The 11605-nt window shown below is 38.8% G+C and overlaps 1 pseudogene; it reads right to left on the bottom strand.

Annotated features, from left to right (window-relative positions):
* Positions 1-5891: 5891 nt before the first annotated feature.
* LOC132287554 (small nucleolar RNA R71) lies at positions 5892-5990 on the bottom strand (annotated as a pseudogene).
* Between the last annotated feature and the right edge of the window lie 5615 nt (positions 5991-11605).

Raw genomic sequence — 11605 nt, 5'->3', positions numbered from 1 at the left:
ATGATGAACATGATTAAGGGAGGAAGATACTTGATTCGCCGAAGTTTGGTTGATCAAAAATTGATCAAACCTTTGAGATAAAGATTTCATCTCGGCAGCTATATCGTTGAAATGGTCAACTTGATATAAGCCGATGTTCTTCCTTCCACCTAGATTTCTACTATTTTTAAAGGACAAAGATCTATGCATTGAATTCTCACTCATGCTTTCATACAATTGCCACATATCATTTTCATGCTTGTTAAGATAAGAACCACCCATAGATGTATCAACCATACCTTTGTGATTATCCGGTAAACTTTTAAAGAGATATTGAACTAGTTGGCACTTAGGTATGTCATGATGTGGGCACTTCCTAAGCAAGTCATTAAACCTTTCCCATGCCTCATGAAACATTTCCCCATCCCCTTGAGAAAATTCACGAATGGAAGTTTTCATGGCATTGGTCTTCAAAACCGGATAGTACTTCTTCAAGAACTCTTGTTGCATTTCTGCCCAAGAAGTTATTGAAAAAGGTCAAAGATTGTTGAACCAATATTTTGCCTTGTCTTTGAGGGTGAAAGGAAAAAGTTTGAGTCTTAACACTTCTTCTGGCATGTCTGTGTATTTCACGGTGGAAAACACTTCAAGAAACTCATCCAAAATGCTTATAAGGTTTTTCACTTGGAAGTCCATGATAATTGGGAAGCATTTGAATGGTTTATGGTTTAATCTCATAGTGATGTGCTCTAAATGGGGGCAATTGAATGTATATAGGTGCATTGTATTCATTAGGCACATAATGGTCTCTTAAAGCAATGGGAGGATTTACAACCGATGGTACTACTCGAACACCTTGGTTGCCTTGCATAATGGGAGGTTGTGGAGCAAAATTGGCTGAGGCATTCCTAATGGAATTTGGCCTTGTTATTGTGGTGGGATGAATGGCCTTGGCATGCCTAATGGTATTTCAATATTTTCGTGATGCACATTAGGGTGGAGGTTGCCTTGTTGGTCTATGTGACCAAGGTTCTCCACATGGTCATCATTCAATTCCTCCATTGGTGAAATGGAGTGATGCGAACTACTTCTTCCCCTAGAATTACAAACAACCGATTCAAGATGCAAATTAGGAGGGACAAGAGTAGGATTTAATGACCTACGACCATACATACACTAGCAAAATGAGTAACAAGTAATTAATCAAATAACAATCACTTCGCCCCCACAACAAATCAATCAATAAACATTCTCCACATACATTGATCCCATACTCCCATGTTTGAACAATATGCAAAGTAAAAGTAAAATTACCTCCACGCAGGCTCACGATTTATCTATGAAATGAAAAACTTGCCACCACGTGGGCCGACGATTTAACTAGAGATTGAGTTAGAAAGATCTCACAAAAGGTCCTTAAGCAACTTCAATTAAACTTCTAAGTTTCAAACCTTGCTATGCTTTGCAAATTTTTAGATTTTAGTTCTTTATGCTTTTGCTTAGTGTCACTTGGTTTACTTGCTTCCTTTGTTCTTTAATTCCCTTTACTTTACTCTCTTAACTCAATGCACCTAGCCAATAAAAAACAAACAAAATTAGTAACAAAAAAGAACATAAAGTAAAGACACGATCAAAAGAGTACTAATTCCTATTTGTTTCTAAAACACGGCGTTGCCAATTGAATCCCTGGCAACGGCACCAAAAACTTAGTGGTTATCGCGGGCACCAACGTTTAAAGATGCACTAAGAGTGTGAGTGTGCAATGTGGCCAAGTTTTAAATTTATAAAAGCCACTACTACCTCTAACTAAAAATATAGCTAAGGTAAGTAGGGATCATCCTAAGGGATTGTAGGTGTGCTTGCAATGGAAACAATATATAGGGTTAGTAGGTCAGGTGATCAAAAGATGGTTAAACTACAATGCAATTGAAATTAAAGGAAGTAAAAGGTAAAAATTTAGAATGTAGGGAAAAATATATAGAGGAAAGGACTTAGGGTACTAGAGCTCACCACTAAGCTTGACCTCAGTAGACATTAGCAATTGTATATCAATAGGGGAAATTAAATTGTAACTTTTGTGTGTGTGTGACATTAATTGAAGCTAGGCATGGATGGCAAATAAGTATAGATTGTCTAGCCAATTCAAATGGAAAGCACAACCTATCAAATAAGACTAAAATCCATTCAATAAAACCACAATTTAAGCACACATAACTATCTAGAAGCATACACCATTTGTATTTATAAGTATAGAACACCAAGGAACAAGAATAGATTGTCTACTATCTAAGAATCTAGAGCAATTACACTACATCTGCACTAAAGACATGGAAATTAAACTAAGTAAGCTAAAGGTGTGGCACAATCCATTAAGAAACAAGTGTGAACCATCAAATAAATTACAAGAGTGTTCAATTCAGCACTATATTTTGACCATCTCTAGATTAACTTCATCCATACACATAGACATCCATAAACTCCACTAAATCTAGAGAAAAGCACATGAATCACCCATTCTAGCATACATAGACATATGGTTAGAGATAGAGAATCAATTAAAAGCATTAAAATCCATACACATCAAGTAGAAACCACAAGTTATATATATAAATCCAAGATCAAAACATTTATTACAAGCAAATCCCCAAAAATATACAAAGCACTAAGTCTAGAAAGCAAACTTAGGGGCTACTCTAGCCCTAAGTAGATGTCTAGCCACTCATTGAAGTAGTCATCCAACCCATAAGGGCTATCTCTAATGAGCACTGAAAAGTGCATATTTAAACCCCTTAAGCTTAGGCATTCTAGTACCTTTATCTATCTTACTTTGCCGTTTTAGATTGATTTCGTATTATTTCCATTTTCAGGCACTTATCTCGAAAATAAGCTAACTCTGCCAAATAAGAGCTTAATTGAAGCAATTATGAGATTAAACAAAGAAAGGAGCAAAGTGGAGGAAGAAAGAAGCAAAATAAAGTAAAGCAGCAAGTTCGATCGATCCAAGTCCAAGGTTCGATCGATCGAACATTGATCGATCTCAGCACTTCAAGATAGATCCAAGCCTTGACCCAATAGCACTTAAGTCAAAAAGTTTGATCGATCCAACATCATTATTCGATCGATCGAACACCTTTGTCCTTATCCAAATGATTGATCTTATCCATAGCTGTCCACCCACTAACCACCTTTGTCCTTTTCCCAAAAATATCTCCCAAAATATCTCGGATTTGTCTTTTCCCAAAAAGCTCAGCCAGTTGGATCGATCCAGCCTCAGTTTGATCGATCTCAGCCAGTTCGATCGATCCAAGTCCAAGGTTCGATCAATCGAACTTCCTCCAAGTGCAAAAAGTTAAAATTCCAGCTCATTGAAAGTTGTCCTTTATCCAATCATTGGAGAATATTGTGTGCACGACCCTAGCTCATTTGAAGAGTGATTTTAACCTACCTATATAAGGATAAGGATTGCTTTTTTAGTGAGGAGAGACATAGGAGATAGAGACCAATACTTGAATATTTTTAGAGATACCATCTCTAAGGAAACTTAGAGGAGGAGGCTAGAGACACCATTAGACATCTTCATCAACAAGGAGCAAACCTCTTCCATGGAGTTAGCCCTTGAGGGTTGGAACATCCTCACCATGAGTGGCTAGACATCCTCTTGGGGCTAGAGTTAGCCCCAAGCATGCTTTCTATATCGTAATCTTATGTATTATTGAGGGATTAGTGTTGTAATTAATGTTTTGACACTTTGATATATATAGATCTTGTTTAATCAATGATTTGTGTGGTTTAATGCTTCGAATTGATCATTTCATTCTATTCATATGTCTATGTATACTAGAATGGATGTTCATGTTCTTGTCTCTAGATTTTGTATTGTTGATGCATGTCTATATGTATTGATGCCATGGATTTAGAGATTGTCAAAACATAGTGCTTAAAGGAATGCTATTGTGATTCTCTTGATGGTTCATATTTATTCCTTGATGGATTGTGCCTCTTCCCTAGTTTACTTTCATGCTAGTAGTTTAGATGTAGTGTAGTTGTTGTGTAGTGTTAAATAGGAGGACAATCCATGCTTGTTGTTTGATGTTCCAAGCTTTTGAATACAAGTAGCATATTTCTTTAATCTTGTGTTGTATTTGGATTGTGAGCCTAATGAAAGGATTAATGACTTATTTTGATCTATTGTGCTTTTCACATGTTGTTTAGACAATATATGCTTCATCGCTTAGATATATTGTGCCTTTCACATGATGTTTAGACAATACATGCTTAACTAGTCATCCTTGCTTGTTGAATCAACCAAACACACACACACCAATATTGCAACACCCTAATTGCCCTCATTAGTCACTTGTCAATGATATAGGAATGCATTACTTGGTGGTGATCTCTAAACCCTAAGACTCTTCTCTCTCTTACTTACTCTTCATTGCATTCAATTACTTAGTTTAATTTAGTTCCTCTCTAATCTAATCAACAAACCAATCAATTGTTTGATCACTCGACCTACTAACCCTAATAGCGATTCCACAATCAATTTCGACTCTAATCCCTTGGGATGATCCCTACTCGCCCTAGCTATATTTATAGTGAAAGGTAGTAGTGGCTTTTATAAATGTAAAACTTGGCCCTTGCCTAAATTGCATGCTTCTCCAAGCTTGTGGTCATCACGACCTAAAAAAAGGACCAGCAAGTTTTTGGCGCCGTTGCCAGGGATTAGGCAACGTCGTAGTTGTGGAATCAATTAGGAATTAGTACTCTTTTGATCGTGTCTTTACTTTGTTTTTATTTTTATTTTAGTTATTTATTGTGTTTGCTCATATTTGACAAGGTACATTAAGCAAGAGGCAAGCAAAGGAGCATCCAAGCAAAGGAGCTAAGCAAAGAAAGGAAAAATGCTAAAAACTTCAAAAAATTTGCTAAGCTAAGCTTTAAATTTGGAGTTGAAGTGCTCAAGGACCTTTGTGAGACTTTCTTTACTCAATCCATTAGTTAAATCATTGGCCCGCGTGGAGGCTTGTAATTCAATTCTTAGATAAATCGTGAGCCCGCGTGGAGGCTATTTTATTGTTCTTTGCATCATCTTTGTTAAAGCATAGGAATATAGGTTAAGTGTTTGTGGAGGGAGTTTCATTGCATTGTTGTGAAGGTGAAGTGTGTGTCATTCTTTATGTTTGTTGTTTTGCATTATGCATGTATGGACGTCATTCATTGAGACCAACTCTTGTCCCTCTTGATTTGCATCTTGAATCCATCATTAGAAATCCTAGGGGAAGAGTAAGTTCACATAGAACCAATCTATCAATGGATAACCATAATGATGACCATATTGAGGACCTTGGTCACATAGACCAACAAGGTATCCTTCATCCCAATGTGCACAATGAAAACATGCAAGTACCATTAGGCATGCCAAGGCCATTCATAGGCCAAGTTCCATATGGAATGCCAAGGCCAATGTATGCTCCACAACCTCCCATCATTAATCAAGGAATTCATAACCAAGGTGTTCATGTTGCACCTCAAGTAGCTAATCCACCTCTTGCTTTGAGAGATCACTATCCGCCTAATGAATACAATGCACCCACATACATTCAATTGCCACCATTTAGAGCACATCATTATGAAATTAAAGCATAAACTATTCAAATGCTTTCTAACTTTCATGGACTTCCTAGTGAAGAACCTTATAAGCATTTGGATGAGTTTCTTGAAGTATGTTCCACCGTAAAATATACGGACATACCGAAAGAGGTCTTAAGACTCAAACTTTTTCCATTCACCTTAAAGGACAAAGCAAAATATTGGTTTAACAATCTTAGGCCTTTTTCAATCACTTCTTGGGCGGAAATGCAACAAGAGTTTTTAAAGAAGTACTATCCAGTTTCTAAGACCAATGTCATGAGAACCTCAATTCAAAAAATTTCACATGGGGATGGAGAAACATTTCATGAGGCATGGGAAAGCTTTAATGAATTGCTTAGGAAGTGTCCACATCATGACATGCCCAAATGGCAATTAGTTCAATATTTCTTTGAGAGCTTATCGGACAACTATAAGGGTATGGTTGATACTTCCATGGGTGGCTCTTACATTGATAGGCATGTGGATGACGTGTGGCGTCTTTATGAAAGCATGAGTGAAAATTCTTTGCATAGAACATTATCATCCAAGAATGGTAGAAATTCACAAGGTAAGAAGAGTGTTGGCCTACATCAAGTCGATCATTCAAATGAAATAGCTGCCGAAGTAAAGTCTTTAGCTCAAAGGTTTGATTAATTCTTGATTAACCAAAACTCAGCGAACCAAGTATCTTCCTTCCCTAACCATTCTCATCATGCATCAAATGAAACTTGTATGACTTGTTCTATTGTTCTTAATTCTACTTCTCATTGTCCTCATGGACAAGTGCAAAATGAACCTAATGAACAAGTCAATGCAACTTTTGTGAACCAAGGGAACAATCCTTATGGTACTCACTACAATCCAAGTTGGAGGAATCATCCGAATTTCTCTTGGAAAAACCAAGGAGAAGGCTCAAACCCTTCTCAAGGCGGTTTCCAAGGAAAACACATTCCACCTCCACTTCAAAACCAAGGATCCCAAGGTTATAGACCTTATCAATCACAAGGGAATTAATTTGCTAATTCTCATTTTCTCAACCAATCTTATTCCCAAGGAAACACTAGAAGTCCCGCCTTTAAAGAAAAAGTTTTAAATGCTTTGAGGACTCTTGAGGCAAACACACAATTACTTCATTCTCACTCTCAATCCATTGCTAAGCTAGAAACCCAAGTAGGGCAAATAGCAAGCACTCTTAATGCAAGAGAGAAAGGAAAGATGCCCATTAATGCCCCACTTAAACAACAATGTGTTGTGGAAACCCATTCCTCATTGGAAGGGCATACCATTGAACATGTTAATGCGGTGAATACCTTGGGGAGTGGTAGAGTTATGGATAATCAAGTTGAAATGTCCAATAAAGAGAGTGAACCGGTGCAACCTTAAGTTGCCACCCATCCCGTTTCACATCCCATTCCTCCTTCATTTCATACGCATGATCTTGCAAATGAGAAAGTTTTGAAAAATGTGTTTGAAAAAGAAGTCTTGAAAAATGATGTTGAGAAAGAAGTTTTGTTGAAAAATGATTCGAAAACTTCTTGTGTTGAAGAGAGTTCAAAAGAAAATTTTGAAAAAGTGTTTGAACCAAAAATTCCATTTTTGGATGCCTTAAAATGGTCCATTTCAAAAGACAAACAAAAGGCAAAAACCAATGAAATCATGGAAATGTTTAGGCAAGTGAAAATTAATCTTTCACTTTTGGATGCAATCAAGCAAATTCTGGCTTATGCCAAATTCTTGAAAGACTTGTGCACCCAAAAGCGGAAGAACAAGAGCCAAGCACCAAGAAAAGTGGTTTTGACCGAGCAAGTAAGCTCAATTTTGCAACATAACACTCTTCCAAAGTTTAAGGACCCCGGTTCACCCACTACATCTGCATCATTGGTGATCATATCATTAATCAGGCACTTCTTAACTTAGGAGCAAGTGTTAACCTTCTTCCATATTCGGTCTATGTTAAATTGGGCCTAGGTGAATTGAAACCGACGTCGGTAGTTTTGCAACTTGCCGACCGATCCATTAAGAAACCTAGGGGTGTCATTGAGGATGTTTTGATCAAGATTGATAAATTCTTCTTCCTTGTTGATTTCGTTGTCATTGACACGGAACCGGTTTCTAATCTTAAGAGCCAAATTCCCGTTATCCTTGGCCGTCCTTTCTTGGCAACCGCCAATGCCAATATCAATTGTAGGACGGGGGTGATGAAGATTTCATTTGGCCACATGAAGGTAAAGTTGAATATCTTTAATCCCACACCCAATTCACTTGACAAGTATAAAGGAGAGGTCAATGTTGTAGAAAAATATCATGATCTTCAATGCCAAGGAAATGAGCTTTTGTGTAAAACCAAAACTTCCAAAGGATCATCTTCAACCTTGCATTCTCAAAGTGTTGTTTCAAATTCTTACTTTGAAAAGGCATAGAAGCCCAAAGGTTTTAATTGCATAGACAGAGGATCAAAAACTTCTTTTGAGCTTGATCCAACAAGTTCTTCAAAGGACCATTTGTTGGGTGGAGTTCAAAGCATCTATCACCCCAACAAGGAGGGGATGCATTACAAGATCTTTGACCCGGGCTAAAGGAGCCCAATGTCTTGCTAGAGACGTTAAAAACTAGCAAAAAGACATTCGTAGGGTGTCAAAACCCTATTCCTCCCCCATTTCTATCTTTCATTTTATTTCTTGCAAAGTCTAGATACTTGTTTTAGGTTCACATGCATTAAAAGAAACTTTGGTGAGGATTGCATAAGCTTTTATGTCATAATTGAGCATTTGGCAAAGTTTGATCGATTTCACATTGGAGTTCGATCGATCGAACTGTGGATTGCACTCAACACTTAGAAAATTTTTTGACCTGCATCCACCTGCATCCAAAATCAGCTCTCGGTCCCATCGTTCGAACTCATTCTTAGATCGATCAGACATCTTTGATCAATCCAACTTCCAGGTTCGATCTATCTCAAGACTCAACACTTAGAAAAATTTTGAGCCTGCATAAACTTGCATATTTCAGCTCTCTATCCCATCGCTCGAATTCAATTCAAGATCGATCTGAAATTCTTCGATCAATTTAAAAATCTTCGATCGATCCAACATTAAGGTTAGATCGATCTCAAGTTCCAGCACTTAGCTAATTTTTGAACCAAGAACCTGTATATTCTTACCTCTGTCTGATCGATCGAAGGCTTGTTTTGATCGATCACATTTCTTACATTTCACAATTTTGACTTTAATTTGACTTTTCAACTTTTCAAAAATCCAAAAATATTTTCATTTTTATTTTATTCTATTTTCACTCTCATTTTATTTTGTTTTAATTTTCAACAAGTTTTCAAAAATTCAAAAATATTTTAATTTATTTAGTTTTTAATTAATTAAATTTTAAAAAAAAAATTTCAAATCAAACCAAAAATATTTTTTTTTACTTTATTTTCCAATTTTTAATTTTTAATTTTATTTTTGCAAATTTCAAAAAACCAAATATCCAAAAATACTTTGGAAGGAGTTCATCAAAGTTCGATCGATCACAACTCATCTTCGATCGATCGAACTAGTTGGGAAATATTTTTAAAAACAGATCCAAGGGTCTTGAGATCGATAATTTGGATCGATCTCACTCACCAAACCCTAGCCTCTCATCCCTCTTCACTGTGAATCATCTCTCCAAGCTCCGGCAACTCCTTCAGCGAGATCCAAGCATCTCGAATCTCAGTTCATCTCCATCCTCTTCATCTCAGATCATCTCAGTTCATTCTCCACTCTCTCACTCTCTTAAGGTAAGATCCGAGTCATCCTTCCCTAGATTTGAACTCTCATGCACCAATACTTGTTTCAAATGTCGTAATCATGTTACTCTCATGTTGAATCTTCCATTCTCAAAGCTTTAGCATCCATGTATATATATATATATATGTGTGTGTGTGTATGTGTGTGTGTATATGTGTGTGCATAGATTTTGAAGATTTTGTTAGATTTGGGTGTTTGGGCCACGTTTGGAGTGCATTTAGGCTTGATGTGTGTTGTTGGAGGGCCCACAAACTCATTCGAGTGGGCCCCATGCTTCAAAAGTCATAGATCTGTGACTGTTAGGTTTCATCGTCGCACTATTCGATCGATCGAACAAATTTATGATCGATCGAAGATTTGCGATCGATCTAACTAATTTTCGATCGATCCAAATTTTGTGATTGATCCAACTCAATCTTCGATCGATCCAACCCAACCTTCGACCGATCCAACTTTTGTGATCGATCTTATTTCTTTTTCTGATCGATCGAATTTTATAGATCTTATATAAACACTTCATTCATCTTATCTTATGTTCATGCTACCTTATATATGCCCAATGCCTGTGATATTCCACATTGGATGCATTTCATACTTACGTTGTTTAAAATGCTTCATATTCTGCCACTTGCATAGAATCATGCGATATTTTATTTTGTCTATCTTATTTGACATATGTTTCTATATTGTGCTTTATATTCTATATATGCTGGCACTAACTTTTGAATTTCTATTTGCAGACTATGGCTCGCGTCAAGATGGTAGCACGTAGACACCATCACGACTCTAGCCGCAAACTTGATGACGGGGCCGGTCTATCTCATGTCTGGGATCCTAGTCCCAAGCACACACAGAGGAGAGTCCGACAGCGGACTGGGGAGACTGCGCAACCCTCTCATACAGAGTAGCCATTACACCCTACTCCACCCCAGTCGCCGGCTCATCCAGCATTCACTCCATCACTATCTCCATCGCATAAAGGCACTGAGCAGCCAGCTCAGCCGACTCCACCTGTTTAGCCAGCTCATCTACAGCGTGATAGACTCACACCTCGATATGCACACATGACTATCGAGCACGAGTCAGCATTCGACACCGCATTCTTCTCTAAATCGGTGCTGACTCGATTTGCCTTTCAGGACATCATTCAGCGGGGCCTCTCAGCTATTCTTGCCCCAATCATAGAGCCGATCTACCCGTGACTGGTACAGTTATTCTACCAGAACCTCTAACCGTCGCTGCGCACTACAACCGAGCTCATCACCTCTATCGATGGCCATGAGATCACCATTATAGTGGATACTCTAGCCCGTTCGACTCGCTGTCCACATCGGTACCCGCTTAAGCTACAGGAGACATATCCCAGGCTCCATAGGCCTTCTTACACTGATATGGCGATTTTTCTCATAGGTCACCATGCCGATGGCAAGACCTTTGCCACCCGGACATTCTTGCCGGATGACCTGTGGTTTATAGATTCGATACTCTACCGAAACATATACATGGCGGGACACAAGATTCAGAGGCGAGGCGACTATCTAGCAGCCCCATACGCCTTCTATACTGGCCACTGGGTGTCTATTCCTACGCTTATCTAGAGCGTGATAAGGAAGCTCTATGATGAGTACGTCAGCAAGGAGGCGCCCGAAAGGGCCAAGTCTATTCCATTCAGCCACCTCATCACCCAGATTCTCATTGACCAGCGCTATCCCATCCACCAACAGGAGGACCCTGAGAGAGGTTCCTGTCACTTCTGCAAGAAGGACTGGGACAAGAGCTACAGAGCTATTATCACTCGCCTGTAGGTCCATGTAGTACTGGCGGCAACAGAGCTGGAGTTAGAGGAGGAGGTGGCAGCACAGGCAGCCCGGCACCAGCAGAGCCAGCAGTAGCAGCTCCCGCAGCGGATGATGCACCAGTTGATCCAACTGCTGAGCATGATGATATTGATATAGACATTGACTTGGAGCACTCAGCGGATGACGCAGCTCAGCATTCTCCAGCCGGGTCACCTATCCACGAGCAGGAGCAGACCCAGGAGCTGTCTTCTGACTCATCCATACCAGACTTGACCCCCAGCTTTGGAGTGCGTCTGCAGATGCTTGAGGATGTTGTTGTTGCCATCAGAGCTGACCTCATGGCCCACAAAGCGGAGTTCGCTACCTTTCGCACGGATGTCACAGCTATGTTCAGAGATCTATCCCGAGACATCT

Source organism: Cornus florida, unplaced genomic scaffold, assembly GCF_030987335.1.
Source record: "Cornus florida cultivar Cherokee Brave unplaced genomic scaffold, ASM3098733v1 CherokeeBrave_3.0.0_Hap2_Chr11, whole genome shotgun sequence".
NCBI classification, from domain to species: Eukaryota; Viridiplantae; Streptophyta; class Magnoliopsida; order Cornales; family Cornaceae; genus Cornus; species Cornus florida.
The sequence above is the reverse complement of the archived record's forward strand: the minus strand, read 5'-3'. Positions and strand labels throughout refer to the sequence as shown.